General features: G+C 38.6%; 1 long non-coding RNA gene across 2 annotated transcripts in view; it reads left to right on the top strand.

Annotated features, from left to right (window-relative positions):
* LOC135221756 (uncharacterized) overlaps positions 1 to 25042 on the top strand; it is a 79989-nt gene extending 54947 nt beyond the window's left edge. For both annotated transcript variants that reach the window (XR_010316083.1, XR_010316084.1), the window contains exon 3: positions 313 to 25042. This is a non-coding gene — a long non-coding RNA (uncharacterized LOC135221756). The remainder of the gene's footprint in view (positions 1 to 312) is intronic.
* Positions 25043 to 25123: the final 81 nt, after the last annotated feature.

Here is a 25123-nt window from a genome sequence, read left to right as displayed (position 1 = left end):
TTGACAAGCTACCATTGGGAGTAGTGTTCAAGGATCACATTTAACAGATACCAGTATCTTAGAAGTGTGGAATAGGTTTATTTTTGTAACTTTTTATTGTTTCATTTTCATGTAGAATAGTATTGCAGGATTTCTTCAAGTGTGGAGAGAATATTCTATCATGATTGCTGCATATTTTATATCAGACTTTAAAGTGTATACTTTTATGAGGTATTACTGTTATGCAGAGAAATTAACTTATACAAGTGCTTATTAGTAAGCTATCTCTCTGTTATATTGGATTTGTTATGAACTAATACTGTTTCCTTCCAGATAAATGAACTCACTAGTATGTTAGGAGACTATAAGAAAGAAGCTGCTAGCGTTCACAAGAGCCTCAGACTTCTCCGTGAGGCCTTTGACCAAGTTCTAATGCATCAGAAAGATGTTTTGAATGACAGATGATGCCAGCTTAGTGCATGTGGAGTGATATAACTTGGTCCCTCTTCAGAAATAGTTTGTATATAGTATATTTTTAATACACTTCAAGAAGTATAGAAATAAAGAGGTTTATATAAATAAAATTTTCTACACTGAAGTTACATTGTGTGCTGTTAGAGTAGTTAGGTGAATGTTAGCAGTAGTAGTTGAATATTCTTTAGTAGGTTATGTCACAGCAGAGCATCTAGAACATGAAGAAATGCATACTGGGAACAATTCAATTATATGTTATTTTAAAGAGAATTATTCAACATTGCTGAACATTCTATTGCGTATATGTAATATGTATATGTACATTGGTCCAAGTCTGAATGTCAGTTACTGTGAAGTACTTTTGCCAAAGCCAGTATCCTTTCATAAATTTAGGTGTGGGCGCTGAATAATCCTGATGGGTTCCGGCACTTGGTCCTTAAGACCTAAATTTTGTTATCAATCGGTCAATAAATGTAGGCGCACAATGAAGGTTTACTCATAACACAATGAAAGAAGAAGAGGAATATTCAAGTTAAAGATTGTTAATAATTTTCAAATCTTTCCTGCCAAAGCATGTGTATGACTGCAATGTGTTATGGATTTGCCATAACATATTTCCATAATGATAAAGCGAAATAGCTTTTCATGGATATTCTTTGGATTTTTTCAAATACTCTATATATATAATACATTTTAGATGCTTTGCTTTTTTGGACCATCAAAATAAAATAAAATCAAAATACTATAATTGTAAGGTTACATGGCTGTGCGACGGTCTTTTTACTAAATGGATTTATCTATCTTTCAGTCTTTAAAATCGTCACTCATCTTTAAAGTAGGTCCAATCTGAATCTTTATTCTTTCAAAATCTTGAAGGGAAACTTTTTGAGTCCTGCCATGAATGGCTTTATTAGTAGTAGTACTCTTAGAAATTAGCACATCAGTGTAGTAGCAGTGTGCATTATTATTATTGTAGTTAATGAAACCTGTTGTTATTTTTTGTTTAAATTGTAATAGTATATACTATACTCATACTGTACTACAAGTTATTATAATGACTGGTAGCTAACTTGTTAGTCTCAAGTCATCATAATGTTCACTCTTCATTGAATGCTGTTTGTTTTCCAGAGTTTATTAAAAGGTTCCACTTTAGAAACCATTATCAGGCCTGGCATCATGTCAGGGTTATTTTTTTCTTCTATTCAGCACTTGAGATTGAAGAAGCACTTGTTACAGGAGCAAGTTATGGTGGTGTTATTAGCACTTGGTAGTTTTTTCCTCACTTTCAGTATGTATTGTCAGTTTACTAATAGGTTTATTATTGAAGCATTGATATGTATTGAAGAAGTTTACTAATATGTTAGAAATGAAAACTTTCAGGAAAATATTTGTGTTCAGAATTTCATTCTGTATGGGACAAATTTTTATAGGGCATAGAATTTTACCATACTTACAAAAGAACACAGTCTGGTTTAAAGGTGGGTACACACGTGCGAACCGAACCTTGTATTGTAACCGATTCTTGTAACAAAAACGCAAGTGTGGACGGTTCCTCGAACCCGAACCCCGAACCCGCGAGGTTCGAAGCTCCGTTCGCCCTCCGTCCCGGCAATTGTCGGTTTTTGGGCCCCGAATCAAAGGGAGGTCTCTTTGAACGTTACGCCATGTGTGGACGGGACCTGTATTACACGTGTAACAACAGAGGTTGCTGAACTTGTTAACACCGACTATGAACAAGGCCGTCCATAGTAGAGTCCCTTGGTTTGGTCAGTCAGTACATACGTATATGTCTACCATGGCTGATTGAAGTGACGAAGAGGTCCTTCAATTTATTAGTTATTACGAAGAACAGACTTTATTGTGGCCAGAAACTTCTTGGAATCTCATGTCAGCGAGTAATTCCCGACCACTGTATTCTACCCTTCTAGTATATAACCCTGATTGCCACCATCTTCTTTTATTTCGCTTCATCTTCGTTAAATAATGTATATAAATATACACGGCAGCTGCTACTTGCATGGTGGCCATCGTCGGTAAACAACCCGGACAGAGACAGACTGATGATCGCAGTGGATTGAAATGAAGTTACGTGCTTAACGTGGTTACGGTTCGTCCTCAACATTTTGACACCTTGTAACCGTATATGCGTAACTCAGTTACACATACAAGGTTCGGCTCTCACGTGTGTACCCACCTTTATAGCACTGTAGGCCATGTTCACTTATGAAATGTACAGTGTAAAGATTTGCCACAAATTGATAATTTGCATCGAGCTTGGCTTACTAGTTGTTCATACGCAAACAAACCTTCGGTCTTAACAATAGGATTAATTTCTAGCGCCTAGCTGGATCCAGTTAAAAAACAGATGAAAGCAAGGAATCTTGTGGTATCTGGCAACGCATGCGTAGATCGGGTGAGAATGGTCAAAGACCTTTCACCTACGCCAACACGTCAGTCTTTTCTTAACCCTTTAACGCCAATTGGACGTATTAAACGTTGACGAAAATTGTCTGTCGGGTGCCGATTGGACGTATGGTACGACAACGAAAAAATGTTTTTTTAAAAATTTGCGGAAAAATAGTTATAGGCCTACTAGGCAAAAACTTTTGAATCACATGCCTTGGGGGATGCTGGGAGCTCATGGATCAAGGGGTTGTTTTGTTTACAATCGTTACCCAGGCACGCAAGCACGAATTTCTTTCTTCTCGCACTAAAAAGCATCAGCGACACATCTCAAAAATTATTTTGTCACTGACATAAGTTTTGCACCATTTTATATTAGCCGTTACATAGAGTATTATATATGAAAATGTGCGCAATTTCATGTACAATACAACCTAAAACAACTCATGGTTGTAGCTTTTATCAGTTTTGAAATATTTTCATATAAATAACAATAAGTGCCAAAATTTCAACCTTCGGTCAACTTTGACTACTGAAATGGTCGAAAAACGCAATTGTAAGCTAAAACGCTACGCTTATATTCTAGTAATATTCAATCAATTCCCTTCATTTTGCAACAGACAAGTAGTCTCTAGCACAATATTTCGATTTATGGTGAATTTATGAAAACAGCTTTTTTTTTACGTCCGCATGTTACGAATCCATGCATCATTTTGTGATCATATTTTCTCTGTTTTGCCTTGATCATTTTACAATGTGTTATATACCAAAATGATCGCAATTTAGTGTACAATACAACGAAAAAAAGGTAACTCAATAGCTTTAACCGTTTTGCTCACAGTGCGATTTGTATACAATTATATATGAAATTTTTTTTCGCGCTGTCATATATTGCAATATTTATATATGATAATGGTATTTTTTTAATTTCTGATGGTTGCATACTAAACTTCAGGCAATAACAAAAAAGGGAGCAAAAAATTAACTCTAAATCTTATAAACTAAGCGTGCTGTGATTTTTTGAAAAAAACATTTTTTCTGCTTTGGTGCTCACTCGCGAACGCCGCCGGCATACGGGAGACGATTTTTAAAATACCCCTTCGGCGTTTAAGGGTTAACCTCCTGGGCAAGTTTAGTGGTTAACCTCTCTTGCCCTTTACCCAGTTCATTGCCCGTTTCACTTGTGTTTAGTGTGTGTGTGTGTTTGCTGATATTATGGCTTCTTCTGCTCCTTCTCGGCCTCGTCAACGTGTGTGCCCTGGAATTCCAGGTTTTCCGTGTTCTCGTTTTTTGGTTTTGGCGGCGACAGAACCCCACATCACATGTAGCAGGTGCTGTTCTAATTTTTGTACTATAACGAATCCTTGCATAGAATGCCAGGCATGGCCTAAAGAGCAGTGGAAGTCGTTTTATAGCAAGAGAGAGCATCGGAGGGTTTCAACTCTTCCTTCTTGGGAAGGTTTTTCGCCTATTCCCAATGCTTTGTTTCCTGCAGTATTCACCCCCTATAATAGTGTTGTTCCTGTGTCTCCTTCCTTTTCTTCCATTGATTTGTCGCTAGAAATATTGGGAGGCCACCAGGCTGATTTTTGTAATGTCACCCCTTCATTGTCGTGAGGCTTTTTCATCATTCTCATTTATTCCAGAGTCAGAGGCATCTAAGATGGCGGCAATTTGGAAGACGCTCAGGCTACGGGGTACCCCGTCCTTGGAGGAGTTGCTAGCGCACTTTATGGAGGCTCGCTACCCCCCTCCCCAGGCTGGATAGACCATCCCCCCTCCCTACGGTCTCGTCTTTGTGAGTAGCCGAGGTCAGCGATCTTGTATTGCTCCGCCAGTGACTGTTGCTGCTTCTTCGAGTCAGAGGGAAGCTGTGGCATCAGCCCCGTTGATGACGTCACAGGATCCGTCATTGTGTATTCCTCCGCCAGTGGTGTCTGATTCTCCTTAACAATGAGAAGAAGCCATGACGTCATCACCACTTGTGACGTCACTCGCAGTCATCTCCTCTGTGCTTCCTCTCTCAGTCATCTGTGCCGCCAGTTCGCTACATCTCCCTTCCATGTCATCGGAGCCTTCTCTTGCAGATCAGTCTGAGGTTATATGCCAGGCAGTGCTCAGTAGGTTGGACTCTGTTTTGGATGATAAGTTGGCTGCCTTGTCGGTTGGGAGGATTGGAAGGAAACGCGTTGCTTCGTCCCCGCCTCCTGTGAAGAGATCGCATAAGAAACCAGTGCTGTTTTCCTCTCCCTCTTCCCCCTCTACGCCACGTCTGCGTATCAAGCGTTGGAATGCTAAGGACTTGTCTCTTTCTTTCGGAGAGTGTTAGTGTATCTTCCCTTGTGCAATCTGCAGCAGCTGCTTCGTCTTCTGCATCGAATTGTGGGCGTGTTGCAACCTCCCCCGTTTGTGCACATTGCGAGCGTGTTGCAACCTCCCCGTCCATCCACATTATGAGCGTGTTGCAACCTCCCCTGCAAGTGCTCCTTCTTCTCCAAGGCCTATTCGTCTCTGTAAGGATCTCAAGGCACCTGTCAAGAGGTCGAAGGTAGTGAGCGCAGAGTTGGTGCAGCAGGAGTGTTTGCCTGGCCCTCTCACTGGTGCTTCCAAGAGTTCGATTCTGGAGAATTCTCCTTTGATCCCGAGTGTTCGGGATTCCTCTCCAACTCATGTTCGTAAGTCTGCCATGCCCTTGACCATTCACAGACATGTTAATGAGTCATCTGTTGGAGGAGTACATAGTGATGTTCCTAGTGTTAAAGTGGGTTCATCTCAGGAGCCGATGCGTGGACCCAGCCCAGACAGGTTAGTTGGTGTTTCGGGCTGTTTGGCTGCTGATCCTTCCGTTAATGGAAGGTGCCTTAGAGGAGCATACACATCCTTCTCGTCATCGGTCTCTGTTGCCAGAGCAGGAGGAGGGAGACACGCAAGAGTTTTTGTCTTCCTTTTCGGAAGTTGGTGATCTCATTCGTGGGTTAAACAATTCGGAAAGTAGGACTCAGGCTTGGTCGTCTTACACGCCTTCTTGCTGGGAAGCCTTGGTGGGATGTTACGAACCGAGAGAGGTCCGCTTCAGGTTCGATATTATTATAAACAAAAAGAATTCAACTCCAACAATTGGAACTGGGAATACGAATATAGAAAGAAACACTAACACAACAAAGACTTATTTACAAGCTTACTAACAAAGATAAATGCAGAATGGTGTCTCATATTTACATAAAAAGGCAAAATCTTACACTGCATGAACTGGGGGAACAGTGAGGTAATGAAAGTACTTGCCGACCAGTTTTGCAACTCGAAGCGATGGCTTCACAAAAGGAGAACTCTAATTGTAGATGCCTTCTTGCCTCCGTATTGCAGAAAATAATGTCTACTCTTGATACTCGAAGGGTAGGAACTTCTCTAAACCTCTTGCAGAACGTTTCTTCTCTGAAGTCTTGCTCTACGTCGAAATAACTCTGTCGTCCACTCCTGACGACGACTTGACCAGAATTCGACCAAACTCTCTCGAGTGCCTTGTTCTCTCTGATCCTTCGTCCTTCTTCTCTTATCTCACTCTGATGATCTCTGCTGCTGATCTCTCACTGATAATCTGATCTGTGGCTCTTACTGATGATCTCTTACTCTGTGACTAATTGATGATCTGCCTTCTCCTACTTCATCCGTCGTATTTATACGGCATTCTGGGGGCGGGGCCTATGGCGAACATCACAGACTCCCGAGATTACGGGAATGATTTAGAAGAATCTCGACGGAATATTGCATCAGAAATCGCGGCGTTCCTCATGTCACGTCGGCGCCTGTCAAGTTCCACAACACTCCTGCTGATTCTAGAACAATCATGAGAACAGGTACCTCCAACACCTGCGCGAAAGCATGTGTGCTGCAGAACTTTTCGAAGATGCGTTTTCCTTTCCTTTAATTCGCAATTCCTTGCTATGAAGCAATTACCATGACACGTCCCCCCAAAAAGAGAAAAAAATTAAATCAACTGATTTTATTTTTTTCTAAATAGAAACAAAAATTAAACAGCAGGAGAACAATTCTGCATAAAGCTTTGATACTTCTCCATTCACTCAACCACTCGTGCTAAAATAGAAAGCGCTCATTAGGCTGCTCATTCTGAAAACTCTAAGAGACTATTAGCTATCACATTATCCTTTCCTCTTACTTTTTCCGTTTTCTCAAAAACTAATTTCTCTCAGTAACACTGTCACATAGAACACTTGCCAAGGCCAAGGTGCGGGGCCTTCTTTATAATTCTGAAGCAAGTTTATATTCATTGACTTTTCTCTACTCTTACCCATATCAATTCCATAATGTATATGTCCCCTCTCCTCTAACACTGAAAAAGGACCTTCGAACTTGTAAGATAAAGAGGGACCTTCTTTCTGGACTAGTACTAAAACTTTATCTCTTACACACAAACTTCTCTCTTTTGCTCTAAGATCATGTTTCCCTTTAGTTTCCCTTTGACTTCCTCTCGCGCTTCCGTTCTCCCCCGCTAGTTGCCAAATATCTCTTAAATTGTTTTTATAATACTCTAGATTAGTTGTGCAATCTTCTCTACCCTTACTTCTAGGCAAAGGTCCGACCATATCGATACCTACATTTTCAAAAGGTTCGCCTACTGAAGGAATATTACACAACGGAACTTTGGGAATTACTTGAATCGGTTTCCCGGCAATTTGATATTCATGACAGCTTAAAACATACCTTTTCACGTCATTTCTCATTTTAGGCCAAAAGTACGCCCTACTAATAGACCTGAAAGTTTTATTTACTCCTAAATGTCCTTGCTCATCATGTGCTAACTTCAAAACTAATTCACGAAGCTTCCTAGGAACCACTAATTGTTCGGTGATTTCCCCTTTACTACCTGACTTAGGACGAACATAATGACACAAAACTTCGTCCTTTTAACAAAAAGTTTCCTTACACACATCGAGAACATCATCCAGCTCACATTCAAAAATTCGGGTTAGTGTCTCATCCTCTCTCTGACACTTGACTAGCGCATCCATGCCTAATTCATCACCGTAACTAGTACTAGATACCGGTACATTTACTACGTTACTCTCGACAGTTACACCTTCCGTTTGTCTATCACTGTCAACGATAGAGTTAGGCTTCTCAGCCACACTCATGCCAAGATCAACCTCGCCACCTCTATCACACTCGTTCGAATCCACGAACTTACGTTCGAATCCACGAACTTACTCTCGTTCGAATCCACGAACTTACTCACGTTCGAATCCTCGAACTTACTCACGTTCGAATCCACGAACTCACACTCGTTCAAATCCACGAACTCACTCTCGTTCGAATCCACGAACAAATTATGACCGTAGTCTATGTCTGTATCTAAACCCGACCTAGTTACTACCATTTCAGGCACTGGAATATCCCTCAACAGGATTCACATTCTTAGATAAAGCTAAGTCATTACTGACAAAAATGTCAACGCCATCAACAGGCAAACTGTCAACAACTGCCAGTTTCACTTCTCCTGACACTACTTGACTTTCTAAATTCAACTTCAACAAAGGACAAAGAACACAAGTGTTAGGAAATCCACCTAACATGACTTTCTCTTCCATATTGATTTCTGCCCTATTCGGCACACTCTCTCTCCTAATCAGTGAGACAGCAGCTCCTGTGTCTCGAAGCAAGACCACTTCCCTTGAAAATACTCCTCCAAGAGAGGAAACTACGCCTTCTGACAGAAATTCACCAAAAAATTTCCTAGTTTCTTTTATCACATCATTCCTACTTGATGAAAGGTTAACTAGAGACACTGGTTTTTTACCGTCCTTCCTTTCTACTGCACAATTTCTCGCTAAATGCCCTTTCCTATTACATCGGAAACAAGTTAATTCTGAAGGTTTTCCGCATGTATAACAGGAATAGTCACTTTTACTCGCATTGCTATTACTAGAACTGAAACCTTTACTGCTTTGTACTCTACCAGACGAAGGATCATTTCGTTTCTTACTACACTCAAATTATGAGTTAAGACTATATTCGTCAGCTAACCTAGTTGCTCCTGCAAAAGATACTTCTTGCCTATCTTCTATATAAAGCTTAATCTCAGGGGATACGTTATCGTTGAAGTTTTCTAACAACAGTAAGTTCTTCAAACTATCAAAATCCTCAACTTTAGCAGAAGTTAACCAATCAAAAAACAGCCTTTCTAACTTCTTACCGTATTCTACATACGTAATATTTTCATCCTTTCTCAAATTTCTAAAACACATGAAATATTTCGTTACATCTTCCTCATCAAACTTTGGTACTAATTTCAGCACTGCACTCATACCTAACCTATCAGCTCCGTTTTCGCCTGTCCAACTGTTACGAGTACTTTCTCTTAACCGAGCAATTTCCAACTCGTGCATACATTCTTTCTCTCTTTCTTCCTGTTGCATTACCAACATTTCTCTCTCTAGCTGCATTTTCATTACTTCTCTCTCAGCCGCTCTTTCATCTCTCTCATACTTTTCTCTTTCTTTCCTTTCAACATACTCACGGAGATCATTCCCTCTAGACCCAGAAGCTTACCTGACTCAATAAACTCTTTCACCATCTCACTTATTCTGGTTTTTTCTATATTCTCCCTGTTTCAAACTGTTAAAGTGCTAGATATATTCTAAGCAAGGTCGCCACAATGTTACGAACCGAGAGAGAGGTCCGCTTCAGGTTCGATATTATTATAAACAAAAGGAATTCAACACCAACAGTTGAAACTGGGGATACGTATATAGAAAGAAACACTAACACAACAAAGGTTTATTTACAAGCTTACTAACAAAGATAAATGCAGAATGGTGTCTCCTATTTACATAAAAAAGGTAAAATCTTACACTGCATGAACTGGGGGAACAGTGAGGTAATGAAAGTACTTGCCGACCAGTTTTGCAACTCGAAGCGATGGCTTCACAAAAGGAGAACTCTAATTGCAGACTCCTTCTTGCCTCCGTATTGCAGAAAATAATGTCTACTCTTGATGCTCGAAGGGCAGGAACTTCTCTAAATCTCTTGCAGAACGTTTCTTCTCTGAAGTCTTGCTCTACGTCGAAATAACTCTGTCGTCCACTCCTGACGACGACTTGACCAGAATTCGACCAAACTCTCTCGAGTGCCTTGTTCTCTCTGATCCTTCGTCCTTCTTCTCTTATCTCACTCTGATGATCTCTGCTGCTGATCTCTCACTGATAATCTGATCTGTGGCTCTTATTGATGATCTCTTACTCTGTGACTAACTGATGATCTGCCTTCTCCTACTTCATCCGTCGTATTTATACGGCATTCTGGGGGCGGGGCCTATGGCGAACATCACAGACTCCCGAGATTACTGGAATGATTTAGAAGAATCTCGACGGAATATTGTATCAGCGTCGCCGCCTGTCAAGTTCCACAACACTCTTGCCGATTCTAGAACAATCATGAGAACAGGCACCTCCAACACCTGCGCGAAAGCATGCGTGCTGCAGAACTTCTCGAAGATGCGTTTTCCTTTCCTTTAACTCGTAATTCCTTGCTATGAAGCAATTACCATGACATGGGAGCTACGCAGGATCCCAAATCATCTCTTCAGCGCCTCTGTTTCGGACCGGGACGGTTCACTTCGCTCTAGGGGCTCTTCCAAGCTACTAACCCCACCTCTCACGAGGCATAGGAAGTACTATGCTACGAACTCTGCATTTTTGATGTCGCGCCATCATAATCCAGAAGTCATTCGCCTGAAGCCAGGATTGGCTTTGGAGCAGGTGAGGTTGGTGGCTCCGTCCTTGTCTCTGCAAGATGCCTCAGCATTGGAATCTCCATGTTGCAGACGGTTTTTGGCTGGACTTCTGGTCTGTAGTCATTGCCAAGATAGCTTCTGACAGGTCCCCAGAAGGTATGGTGAGTGCATCCTTGCTTGCCAGTCTGTTGCAGTCTGAAGGCAAGGCGTTTTCGTATATGGTTCACCTCAGTGTTGATTTATGGTTGAACCCTCTTCTGATTAGAAGAGACGCAGCTTTGTCTAGGATGGAGAGATCAGTTGACACTGAGTTCTTGCTGGCATTGAGGAACGGAGATCTGTTGAAATCCCAATATTTGTTTTCTCGAACTGAGTTCAAAAATGCGATAGACCGGCATCGGGCTGACACCAAAGACAGACTGGTGCACCAGGCTGTGTCTAAGTTGGAGTTTCATCCTCGGAGACATCTGGCTCCTCCTCCTCCCCCTTTCCAGCAGCAGTCAAGAAGCTCGTCGCCAGGTAGGCCGTCAAGGAATTCGAGTTCGGCAGGGCCTTCTTGTTTGACTCAGAGGATCAACATCCCTTTCGCTCTTGTTTCTTTAAGCCAAGAAGAGGCCCAAGGGGCAGAGGTAAAGGGGGCCGTCGGTAGGTTAGGTGCCTCTCCCTCTCCTGTGCCACGGGTGGGGGGCTGCCTGGCAGCCCATTGGGCCAAGTGGCAGAGTTATGGGGTGGAGAATGGGTGGTAGATGTCCTTTGGGTGGAGTTCCTGCTGCCATTCGACTTCTCTCCTCCTCTGTCGGACAAACTGCAGCTCAGGAAGGCATATCCTCCAGATTCTCTGAAGTTCTTGGCTCTTCGGGAGGAAGTGCAGAAGATGCTGGACAAGGATGCGATAGAGGAAGTGATGCATCCATCTCCAGGGTTTAACAGTCACATCTTCTTGGGGCCCAAGATGTCGGGAGAATGGAGACCTGTGATCGATTTATCCACCTTGAATCACTTCATCAGGAAGACACGGTTCAAGATGGAGACCCTGCGTTCGGTGTTGGCAGCCGTGAGGGAAGGCGATTTCATGCTGCCAATAGACTTAAGGGACGCATACCTCCAAATCCCTGTTCATCCGACGTCCAGGGAGTTCCTTCGCTTCTCTCTTGGGGACAAGGTTTTCTAGTTCAAAGTCCTATGCTTCGGGCTGACAATAGCCCCTCAAGTGTTCACAAGAGTCTTCTCTCTCGTGTCAAGTTGGGCCCATGCTCAGGGGATCTGTTTGCTGAGGTACCTCGACGATTGGTTGGTCTTGGCAGTTTCCAGGGAAAAGCTGGTGCAGGACAGGGATCATCTACTTCTGTTTTGTCTGGAACTGGGCATCGTAGTCAACCAGGAAAAGTCGAACCTCGTGCCCAGTCAAAGGATTCTCTACCTGGGTATGGTCATCGATATGACTGGCAAAAGTTTTCCCATCGGATCAGAGATTGGAGAAGTTGCAGGTGGTGGCGCGTGACTTCCTGTAGGAACCACATCAGTCAGCTCATCAGTGGCAGGTTCTTCTGGGAGTGTTATCTTCCCTGGAGAAGCTGGTCCCTCATAGGCATCTTCATCCTCAGTCTCTGCAATGGAGACTGGGAGAATTCTAGTCTCTGGCAGGAGATTCACCCCTGTTAAAGGTTCCTCTGTCTCTGGAAGTGAGAGAAGACCTTCGTTGGTGGTTGGACAACCAAAATCTTTCGAAGGATGTCCCTCTGCGTTCTCTTTCACTGAACTTCCTCCTGTTCTCAGATGCCTCAATCGCAGGTTGGTGCCTCATTTAGGTGGCCTCATCGCTTCAGGCATTTGGAGTTTGGAGGACAAGCAACAACATATCAACGTCTTGGAGTTGAAGGCAGCCTTCCTGGGTCTGAAGGAGTTTCGGGAGAAGGTAGAAGGTCATTCTGTCATTCTCATGTCGGACAACACCACGTTGGTAGCCTATGTGAACAAGCAGGGAGGCCTGGTTTCTCGTCAACTTCACCAGGCTCACCAGTAGGCAGTCAGCAATTTGGTAGAGCTCTTAGCCTGGTATATCCCAGGCAAATGGAATGTGGTCACAGACAAACTCAGTCGTCAGGATCAGATCCTAGGCACAGAGTGGTCCCTTCATCAAGTGGTAGCAGACAAAGCTTTTCCAGGATTGGGGGAGACCCATGCTGGACCTTTTTGCAACTCGCTTCAACAGGAAGCTGGAGATATTCTGTTCAGTGGTCCCAGATCCTTTAGCATTAGCAGAGGATGCATTCCAACATCCCTAGGACAACATGGAGGTGTATGCCTTCCTTCTGTTTTGTGTGATCTGTCAGGTTCTGAAGAGGCTAATGAGTTCACATGGTCTCAGGATGACTCTGGTAGCCCCTCTGTGGCCTCAGGCGGAATGGTTCCCAGATCTGCTGTCGTTGTTGTCAGAGGTTCCGAGGGAGATTTCCCCTTGGTGACATCTCCTGTGTCAGCCCCATGCAGAAAGGTTCCACCAGTCAGTAGAATCCCTGTCTCTTCACGGTTGGAGGCTATCAAGTATCTCCTCTGAGCGAGAGGCTTTTCTCACAGAACAGCAGGGCATGTGTCCAGCAGTCTCAGAAAGTCAACCTCCGCGGTTTACCGAGGGAAATGGCGATCTACTGTGATTGGTTTTGTAAACGGGGTTTTTCTCCACTCGTAACCTCTATTCAGCGAATAGCAGACTTTTTAACCTTCCCCATAGCGGATAAACGTTTGTCTGTTTGTGCCATTAGAGGCTACAGGGCGGCCCTGAGTTTGGTGTTTTGCCTTAGAGATATAGACATCTCCTCTTCCTGGGAACTTTCCTTGCTAGTTAAGGGGTTTGAGCAGTCAAGTTCTCCTAGAGAGCTCAATCCTCCGACGTGGGATGTTTCCTTGGTTCTCAAGAGCCTCAATAAGAGTCCATATGAGCCCTTGCGTCGCTCATCTGACTGGAACTTGACGCTTAAGACAGTTTTCCTTCTGGCCTTGGGATCTTCCAAGAGGGTAGGAGAGCTCCATGGTCTGAGCTATGATGTGAAGCACACCAGGGGTTGGGGGTTGGTGCCCTTCGAATTTGTCCCAGAATTTGTGGCCAAGACCCAAAATCCCTCTGTGCATGATGACAGGTTCACTTCATTTTCCATTCCTTCACTGAATGACTTTGTGGGTGGTGATGCTCAAGAGCTTTTGTTGTGCCCTGTCCGGGCCCTGCTTTGCTATGAAGAAAGAGGTGTCTAAGAATACTATTTCTTTTTGGATACAGGAAGCCATCAGACAGGCATACTTGGCTCTTGATGATTCCACCACCACGTCTGTGCAGGCTAGAGTGCATGACGTTAGGGGTATTGGTCCCTCTCTGGCTTTCAAAAAGAAACTTGGCTGTACATAGAGTGCTGAGCGCTGGTACTTGTTTACGCCAGTCCATGTTCACCTCTTTCCATCTTAAGGATGTTGCCCACAGATCTGCGGACACGTTTTCCCTGGGTCCTGTGGTGGCTGCCCAACAGGTTGTGTAACTCTTAGTTGCCCTTAACAGGGCACTTTTGTATCTTACCTAAGATGATTGTGTGGATGAGAGAATGAGTGAGTTGGCTGGTCTCTTTCTTTCTCTTGTACCTTTCCTTCTTCCTTCAGGTGGGTTAAGGAATAGACACGTCATTCGCTGGACTGGTCTGACACAGGTGAGTAAGGTAGTCATACTGATAGTGTGGTCGCTTAATATTCAAATATCAAACCCTCTATTCAGTAGCATATGCTCCACTCCTTGGCAAGGAGGAGTTGAGAGTTGTACACACCCTGGTGTCTTGGTTTGCTATTGGACTGTCAAAGTTTCTCTTTGGTTCCCTATACAATGGTTCTCCCATATATCATTGTATGTCACTCAGGGTCTGAGTGGTTAGATATCAATTTACCTAGCTTCTCAACGGGCTTCAGTCCCTCTCCAGAAGTCATTTCTTCTCGAAGCTGGACTGGTGGGTAGGCCCCCAGCCAGATTAGAATGTCTTGTACCTCCCTCCAAGTATGAGTCTATCCTATTGTTAAGACCAAAGGTTTGTTCGCGTATGAACAAATGACAAATTTTCTAAGACAATTTGTATTTTTCATAGCTACAAACCTGAGGTCTTAACATTATACTGGCTGCCTCTAGCCGCCCCTCTGTGTGTTAAGACATCCTGAGTTGGGAAAGACTGATGCGTTGGTGTAGGTGAATGGTCTTTGACCATTCTTCACCCAATCTACGCATGTGTTGCCAGATATCACAAGATTCCTTGCTTTCATCTGTTTATTAACCGGATCCAGCTAGGCGCTAAAAATTATCCTATTGTTAAAACCTCAGGTTTGTAGCTATGAAAAATACAAATTGTCTTAGAAAATGTCATTTTATGCTGTACATTCAATCTTTGAATTGGCTTGAATCTTTTCTTTGCACATTGCATACTTATCACTTAGCCTTCCTTCTTGCATACTTATCACTTAGCCTTCCTTCATCATTTGAGTTGGAAATCATGAGTTAAGATACCAGTCTTAAGATTAGTTGTAATACAGGGAGGGCGTTCTCTACGAGGGAGTGCATCTTTTGTTGACTACTGAAGTTGACTATTTTACTGTATCTCCTCTACGAACCTTCACTGAATTTTACAATTTTATTTTTGATTCTCTTGAATTGTGCTCAGAAATTGCTTATTCAGTTTGTTTATTGAGTGTATATTTTTGTTTTTGTGCATACTACATCCATATAGTAGCTAAGATACTGTAAGTGGCTTAATTTTAAGTATTCGAATTTGCAGCATCCTTAAACCTCTAACTGCATTTCTTTTACTTTTCATATGCTGTATTCCATATGTTTTACGAATAAATCCTTGAAGTGCCCCCAATGAGAGTCTAGGAATTTGACTTGGTTGTTTTGTTAGGTGAATGTATAGAGCTAAATTTTTGTTGAACAGTAAAGTCTCTTGTCATTCAGCAACAGATTCTCTGTTATACTCAAAGAGTGAGCATAATTTTTATGCATCATGAATTTAAAGTTTACACACAGTGGGCATGATTCTGAAGCTGCCAATGAAGTATTACAGTGACACACACATGCTCTATTAACTTTAGATAAGAAAACTTTTAACCTAATGCAGATGGGTTACAGAATAAAACTATATAAGTCGTAGTAAACTGATAAAGATAAACTTCAATTGGAATACTTCATGTTAAATATTAGATTTAACAATTTTTATATATTACTTCATTTTCATAAAGTTAGATGACTTTCCACAGCTGCTTGTGTGCAGTCCCAAGAGAGATAGGAATAGTAACTCACTGATTTGGTTTATTCAGCAATAACCAGAGAAACTTACTTTGTATTCTAATTGCTGTAGCAGTTGTGTCAACTCCAGACACAGGAGTTTTTGGTATGGTTGATATTCTTACTGATGTTATGTATATTGAATTAATTGACTGGTTTACAGTATTTTTTGTTTTTGGGCAATGGGTTGAATGCATTGGAAATTTTGAAGCTGTATCCATGAAACTGTTGAAGTTATGAATAGGAGTAAAAATTGATACTTGAACTTAAGTTTTATAATGATTAAACTATTGGACAGGTGAAAATCTCTGAGGAAGCCATTTCTAAGTAGTATATCAACCAGGAATTTTTTTGTCAGTCCTTTCAGTGATTTATTTGAAATCGATCAAAGTTGTTTAGTGTTTAGATGTGGTAAGGAGGAAAAATAATATGAACAAAAATGTACCAGAATTCTACATCAAGTATGTAGTCATAATCATCCTCAGTACTCTGTGCCTTCATAGAATTCTGGACTATGAAATAGAAAATGAGGTATTAAATTTATTATCCTCAAAAGTATTTTTTATGTCAGCCTTTCCATTTGTGGGAGTTAGACTTCAAATGTGTTCTCTCCACTCTTCTGTTTGATGGACTTTCTGCCTGAATTCCCATCTGGTCTAGGTCTTCATTTATGTCCTTTTTTGATTTCCTGGGCATTCCTACAGGTCTTCATCCTGCTACTTCTTAATCTTTTGTGGCTAACTGTATGCTATCTCTTCCCATCATATGTCCAGAGTATTTCAGTGTTTGAAGTCATGGTCTGTTTAACAGCTGCTGGACACCACATCTCTCCTGTTTTCTCATTTGTAACAGTCTTCCTGTTGCACTCTGCTTTTGCAGCTAGTATTCTACAGTTATACCTTTTCAAAGTGTTGACTCCATTTTCTTTTTCAGTGCCCATGTTTTTGTAGCGCAATTCATAAGTAAGGTGGTGAATACACACTTGCATTATCTATCTAAAAGGTTTTCATGTATGCCTTTACATCATGAAGAACATGCAGTAGAACATAAAACATAAAGGCATATATTACACAATCTATAAAGACATAACAATTCTTACTTTTTTGTAGGGTTTGCTGCAATATCTTATAATAGAACAAACTAGTTTTCACCAATTAATGCATATTTTTTAACAGCAAAATTGACTGATTATGATCCACAGTTATAGTTATGTAAAACATGCCACCACAAAAATTATTCACCAGAGGTTTTTTAGTAGCCATTCAGAATTGTTTTCAAACCCAGTTGTTCAGCAAGTTCAGTGTTTATTGCACTAATTGTATGAAGTTAGCATAAATGTTGGAAATTGTTGGGTCCTTGCTCATGTAGGCATAAAAAGAAAATGAGGATGCTGACAAGGGATGCAAAGCTATAACTGCTTTGATTAAATCAAATTTACCTGTTCCTGCCAGCAGTTTGTTATTACAATATGTCTGAAACTCATCATGTTTAGCAAGTGACAGGAATTGTGGAGTAATGAATCAAACAATTATAAATTAAAACAGATTACATCAGCTGTTAGATGTGGAATTTTTCATTTAAAAAAAGTACATCATGTTGGAATAGTGTTAACCTGTCTTTGAATTGGTTACACTCAACTGACTCATGGGTATTTGATTAATAATCCATATTAGGAATCCCTGTCCCAGGATGTAAAGAATGCAGAACATCATTTTAAACATCTTTTAGTGACTGTCCAACTGTCAACAACATATGTCAAGTACTATTAGAAACAAATCTTTTAGAGAAATTGTGTGTGAATGTTAAGCATTTTCAGTTTATCTAGTCATTAAATTTTTAAAAGAATTAAATCCTACAGGTCAGCCCTGTGAGAGTCAGGAATGTTAATGGTTTGGTTATATACAACTAATAATAATAATAAAACGTAATAGTACATGTATTAATGTTATACACAATAAAGCATCATTGTATACAACCATTTAGAAAAGAGGTGACTTGTGTTTATCAGTAACAATTTTCACTGTAACTGTAGATAAAGATGTTTTAGCAAATGAGACATTGCTATCATAGCAGGAATTATTATTTGCTTTTGCCTGTCTTTTAGTAACGGAATATTTAAAATGTTTGGGCTAATGAGAACTGTGTAAGTGTAATGTACACTAGAATATCTACCAAAATATTTTTCTTAATTCATTTTATAAAGATTCCTCAAGTGAAAGGTTCAGTTCTCATTCCTGTAATATCAAGGGCAGTATTTTATCTTTAGGGTAGCATGCATGCTTAAGAGCAACAAGAGCAAGTCTTCATCACTGAATTCCAGTAGTAATAGTGACTTAAACAATGATTGCAAGAGTGGTTACTCTCACCAGAAAATATTAAGGTGGTTCGTAAGCTGTTTAATGTTAAATCTATTGAATGCTGAAATGTTTACTTCTTTCATCAAGTGTAGTGGCAGTGGAAATTATTCTTTGTCAACTCTAAAGTTTAGTGCAAAGGCTTGAAGAAACTCAAACACAAGTTGTAACATACTCCTACAGTTTCCACCCAATAGCTGGTCAGAACTTGAAATTACACATTTTCAGATGAAATCAATAATACAAAGTTTTCTTTTACCATTTTTTTATTGAAATTTTGTTTGTACTTTTATTTATTCACTGTAATAATACAAAAGTGTATTTAGAAACATTCACAAGTTAGATATTTTGAGTTTGCAATTGTAAAAACTTGTGTATTCTCATCTGATTATTATATGGTTTGTCCTTAACTTCTTTATAAACCAGAGAACCACATTCAAGCTGTTTTTCGGTTTATGTTGCATGTCTGTCAGTAGGCTACCATCTAGCCTAGACTAGAATGTTTGAATCGTAACCAAGTATGGTAAAAATTTTAATTATTAGTTCAGCATCTAACCCCAAAGGTAAAAGCTGATGTTATGATGAAGGTCTGAAGATTAATTTTGCAAGATTTTATAATTTATGCAAAATTAGCAGTTTCTGATATATTTATTCATTTCATACTGTAATTAATATTTAATACTGTTATTATCATGGAGTATTGTGAATTTTTGAAAATCATATTTTAAAGAATAGCAGTAAGAGAGTATCTCGGTACATATTTATAAATTTTAGTTGATGTATAAGTTCATAAGGAGGTTTGTATACATGTACTACATGTACGAAAACCTCCCCATGAAATTCCATTTAAAATATAGAATATGAGTTGTATCACCTACTGTTTAAGACAACTCCAAGTCTGGTATTTTCCTCTGAGAGCATACTGTCCCAATAGTGGAGTGATAATGGCAGAATACTTTTGATTATGATAGTAATGTGCTTTAAACTTGCCAAACTGTTGTATCATAAACACTAACAATGTTACTTAGGCACAGATAGAATTGTATTTGGGCTGATTACATCATCTTTTGGTCTTGCCTAGTCTGTTGTAATTCATTTGATTACAATGGTAGGTATGTTTATAGTAGTCCTCGGGTTATGCCAGGTGTCCATTCCAACGTCACACTGTAACCCAGAATTTTGCAAGAAAAATCAGTAAAAATGAGAAGTGATGAAAGCCTGACCTTTAATCCTATGGGTGTACTGTACAGTATTTTACTTGTATTCTGATGTGTGCATCCAAAAACCGCCAAATTTTTATTTTATATTGTAGCTAACCGTATATGTACTTATACTGTTCCACCACAGCATAAGACTGACATTACCCCATAACATCTTCTGTAACCTGGAACAGATTTTTTTTTATTAACATAGTACATTAGAGCCCTGGACCTCAACGATAATCCGTTCAAAAAGAGGCGTCGAAATTTGATTTCATGAGATCTGAATCAATATTTTCCATAAGAAATAACTGAAAATGGATTAATCCGTTCCTGACCACCCATTATTACCCTAATCTTGCCTTATTATGCAAAACAGTACACGTAAATTACAATTAAACAAGTTCAGAGTTAAATAAATATCATAGACGTATATTTTTATTTTTAAATTAGCATACTGTATAAAAAAAACTAGCCTATGTCCATTGCGGCCGTATTACCAATGGTTGAACAGGTGCTATAGGCTAGCTACTACTAAACAGAATGCAGAGTAATGGGTTGGCAGAAAATTTTCTAACATTAAAACATTGAAAAACAAGCCTAACTATTACAGTATACCCAGTAAATTAATAAAATATGAACATTAAGCTGAATTATGTTGATCATAACTTACAAAAATTTGCCTACATAACGTCGGCAGCGTGTGGCATGAGCAGATGTAAACAAACCTGTGTACATAAAGAGACTTTATATACAAAATCACTTTAAAATATCTTTCAATAAATGTGAAGATACTAAAACTTTCTTCATATAATATCCTTGTAAAACAGGGATGCGTCTTCTCTACCAGGAAGCTCAACAAAGCATAAAGATTGCTTTGCTTTCGTTACCAAACCACACACGTACTAAACATTGCTTTCACTTGTGAAGAAATTCACAATCTCATGAAGAACAATCTGTCATAAAAATCCATAATTATATAATAAAGTAGAATATTACTATGTAAAATATACAAAGATTTTCGAACACCGTTCAGTGTTTACGTTAACCTCGTTGATGCTGAAAGCCTTTGTAAATTTTTCATCCTTCACTATTAATTGTGGATTTTTATGAGCTCACTACCAAACCTCAGAACTGTGTTCAAAAGTCTTTGTATATTTTTCACACTTTACTATTAATTGTCGATTTGTATGACATACATTTTTCTCTGCCAAACCTCACACAAACATTGCATTTACTATGAAATGCATACGTGTGTGGGTGCATAGTTTTTAGACTAGGACTGTCTAAAAAATATCGAGGGTGGATGCTTGCTTACGCCAAGGAAATCCCACAAAAACAAAAAATGTGCGCATACCAAAACAGTAGCAGCGGAGTGATAAAGTTTTAAACAAAGTGTAGCACGCCACCACCAATGTTACCAGACACATAAGCATCATTTGATGCTTCTAGCATATTTGAGGTAAATTTCGTTTCGTAGCGTAATATATTTGGCTTAACGACCCATTTAGGATAATTTTGTGAATTTTGGCATAAATATACGTAGAATCATTAAAAATAACAAACATACCTGACTTATTTTGATAAAATAAAGTACGTAATATTTAATAAATTAGGTTTATCAATCTGTCTCATTAGAAAATCTAAATAGAGGTTTGATGTGTCCCTCATACATACTGCCCAAGAATTACAAATGTCTGTGTTTCATGATGCAAGTGCAAAACAAAATTGCAAAAATAACCTTGGAGAATGAACAACAGGACTTGGATAGTGAATTGCGTACACTAATTAATTACAAGTGATGACATTGAAAGTTTTCTTTATGAAAACATCGACACAGAGTCATTTTGGGCTAAAGTTTATCTTAGTAATAAATATCCTATTCTTTCAAAGTTAGCTCGAGCCTTGCTAACCATTACCATATGCAGATTGTGAACACATTTCTCCATGTAAGAAAAAAAAAAGTAAAATGTTTCTTTAACAAATGAACTAATATGCAGTGAAGTTATCAAGAAAACAGGTGATTGCACCAAATTTAATCCTTCTATTATTATTATTAATAGGGGTTAGTTTTTCCAGACCTCTGAGTCTCAAGTAGACTCTTCTCGGGCTGGTTTAATCCTTCTAAGGACATGCTAAGGTCCATAATGATATTTCCTGTAAATAGGATTATCATCGTTTATATTTTATGGCCAATTGTATTTATATCTTATATATTTATGTTCACTGAAAATAAAATATTAATTTAGCATAACAGCACAATTTTGTCATCCCGCTAGCATAATTTTGATAAATTTAGCATAATTTTTTTTATAGAGTTTAGCATCAAATGAGAAATGAGATCTATTAGCATAAAATTATCATAACTTTGTCATCCCACTAGCATAAATTTGATAGATTTAGCATAATTTCATATAGAGTTTTGCATCAAATGGAAGTGAGATCTCAGCATAATATCAGCATAATTTTGATAGATTTAGTATAATTTCATATAGAGTTTAGCATCAAATGGGAAGAGAGAACTAAGTATGATATTAGTATAATTTTATCATCCCACTAGCATAATTTTGATAGATTTAGCATACAGTATTTTCATATATGTATATTGGGAAGTGAGATCTAAGTTAGCATAAGATTAGCATAATTTTAATAGATTTAGCACTTTTTTATGTATAGTTTAGCACCAAATGAGAAGTGAAATCTAAGTCAGCATAAAATTAGCAAAATTTTATCATCCCACAAGCATAATTTTGATAGATGTAGCATATTAACATAATTTCATATGCTGCATAGCATCAAAGAGATCTGGTAACAAAGCACCACCAACAACACCAACTAGTGAAGTTGACTGAAACAGTTTCGTTTACAAGCATCAATGGCCACGCTGGTCGAATTCTGGAATTTTATTCAGTCTAATGCAAAGTTTACTCAAAATTTGGTGTTGAAACCCAATTATGTAGACTTCTAATACGGTTGAGGTCTGTGGTTCTACTGTATTGGAAAAGCGATGTAAACTTTGAACAACATGACCCGAGGACTTCTTGTGGTATATATTTACTGTATACTAATTCAGAATACAGTAAGTATTTTAAAAGTATATTGCCTATTATTTAAATGTAGCACTGATTTTTATTACTCATTCAAGGATAGATTCAGTTTGATGGATAGTGATTACAAATTAAAAATGAGATAATTAAAAAATCTTTATTTCAGCCTGTATGAAAGGCTTTTATGGAGTTTTCCATTTTTGTCAGTGACACTGAAAATTGCAAATGTATAAGATCATTCCTAGGTTTAGGATGCTTATTTTCAAGACTCATATTCAGTTATATGTATATGCCAAAATAAACTTAAGATTTACCATCTTCATTACAATGAATGTCATTTCCATTAGTGCCAAAAGAGATTTAACTTAGGTCGTGCGTTCTTATAGTGAGTTTAGTTGGAAAAAGTAGTTTAAAGGGAGATCCCAAGAATGGTTGTATGTAACTAGGACTTTAAATTATACATTCATATCTATATACAGGTCATATTTGTCTTTCTTTGTTATTTCTGTTTTATAGCTTATATATTCTTCTTTTGCTATTAGGGTGTTTGGGTTTGTAGTCTTTAGCCTTTTTAACTAGCACATTTTCTTATCCTTTTGGGATTTTGGGGGATCAAGAACTTTGCTGTGGTATATCACTCATACATTCTGCATTATTGTGTTTGGGAATATAATTTCCTTTTAGCCTTACATTAAAGTTAGGGGAGATGCCAGATGCCACCAATTCCTTGCATAAACAATTTTTGTTTTTATCGTAATGTTAAGACCACAAGTTTGTAAGGTATAAAAAAAAATACAAATTCATTTAACATGTCATTTTTCAAAATTTTTGAAAACTGAAATAGGTATGAATTCTTACCATGGAAAATTATGATAAAATTTACTTACCAATCATGTATACCATTGCTTATTCATATCAGTTATTGCATATAAAATGCACAAAGATAATGAGGAAAATTAGTTTTTTCTGTTGTCTTGTTCAATAATAAATCTTTAAACAATCACTTCTTGAATAGGGAATAGAGTTAAACCATCCCTCTATACATTCCATTTATCAAAACGTGGTCAATTTTTTTTTCCCACAGACATCATTTTAATCTCAAGGGGTGAAATTTGCATGACATTACATGATATCATAATCTAGAAGGGTTAAGGAAATGTTCTTCAATGCTGATGATAATTTTGTCACTTGTTTCATCTTAACTTCCACTGTAATTCAGAACTCACATTGAAACCTTTTGTATATTATTTCATCTTAACTTCCACAGTAATTCAGAACTCACATTGAAACCTTTTGTATATTATTTTGATGCTTTACTGTTACTGTTTATTGAGGGGGTTCAGTTTTACAGTGGTGACCTGTAGAAAATAAGGATTCAGGGTTGGGATTTTGATGCAAGAATTCCTGTAACACTTTTGCTTTTATCCCCATTAACTATAAGTGGTGTTTTTTGCGTGTGTGCAGTTTAAGGGTGAAGATTGTACAGGGTATGTAACCTGCTAATTTTCATAAATTGCAGAAAATTAGTGGATTTCAATAAAGTTTGTAGTCAACCAGTTTTGAGAGGAAACAAATGTTGATTTGGATCTTAGTACAATTTTGTAAGAAATGGCCTTACCCAGATTTAAATTTGGATATAACTTTGGTATTTATAGGGTACAAATGCCTTTGTGTTATGTAATATTTTGCAGGTATTAAATATTTATTTATTGGCATTCCACAGTTCAAACATTTACCAAAAGCACAGTTTGATTCAAAAAGTAGCTTGCAAAATTTTTAGTACCATAAGTTTTTAGTGCCAAAAACAAGTCCATTTTTTTTCTTTATTGTGTGGTGGACAAGGTGAGAGAAAAGGTTGTATGCTATCATTAAAGTACCATACAATTGCCTGATATTTTTCAGTATTTGTAGAGAAGCTCCTCGGCATTCAAATCAAAATCCCTCCTTAGAAATTTCTCAAAGCCCTCTCTCAATGTTCCGCGTAATTTTTTTATTTTCATTAATTGTTTTAAGCAGTTTCCTTGACTTGCTTACTCACAATAATGTCAAAAATTCTGTACTGACTTGCTCTCCATGTTTCAAGCCTAGATTTTTTCCCCAAAATGAAGGCAGCTATTCCTCACAGATACAACGTTAAAGTTTTAATGGCCAGTTTAACTTTTAAGTTTCTCTTAAGTAATGTAATATTCCAGTTCATGCTTGATGAATTCATTCATAAAATGGTATTTTTCATATTGGATGTGTTGTTTTTGCATCTATACTTATATTATAAATACTCTAATTGTAGCTCATTTTATTTAGAATTTTATTTTGCACCACCATATAAATTTTATTTAGAATTTCATTTTGCACCACCATATATTCCAGGAATGTTCATTGTATAGCAAGGACAACACACTTTAAAATTTCAAGTTCTGTTAAGCATTTCCAGTCTTGTCTTCCAGTGAGACTTAGACAATATTCAAGGGTAATGAAATATCTTTTCAGTTTATAACATATATTGGCTTGTTGAAATAAAATCTTACAAGAGTAGACTTTTAGTGGTTTCCTTTGCTATAGGACTATAAACCTTTTTCGTATAGTAGTAATTTAGTATTTTCCCCAGCACTCGCAAG

The sequence above is a fragment of the Macrobrachium nipponense genome, chromosome 3 (genome assembly GCF_015104395.2).
Source record: "Macrobrachium nipponense isolate FS-2020 chromosome 3, ASM1510439v2, whole genome shotgun sequence".
Taxonomy (NCBI): Eukaryota; Metazoa; Arthropoda; class Malacostraca; order Decapoda; family Palaemonidae; genus Macrobrachium; species Macrobrachium nipponense.
This window is presented reverse-complemented; position numbering and strand designations above follow the sequence as displayed.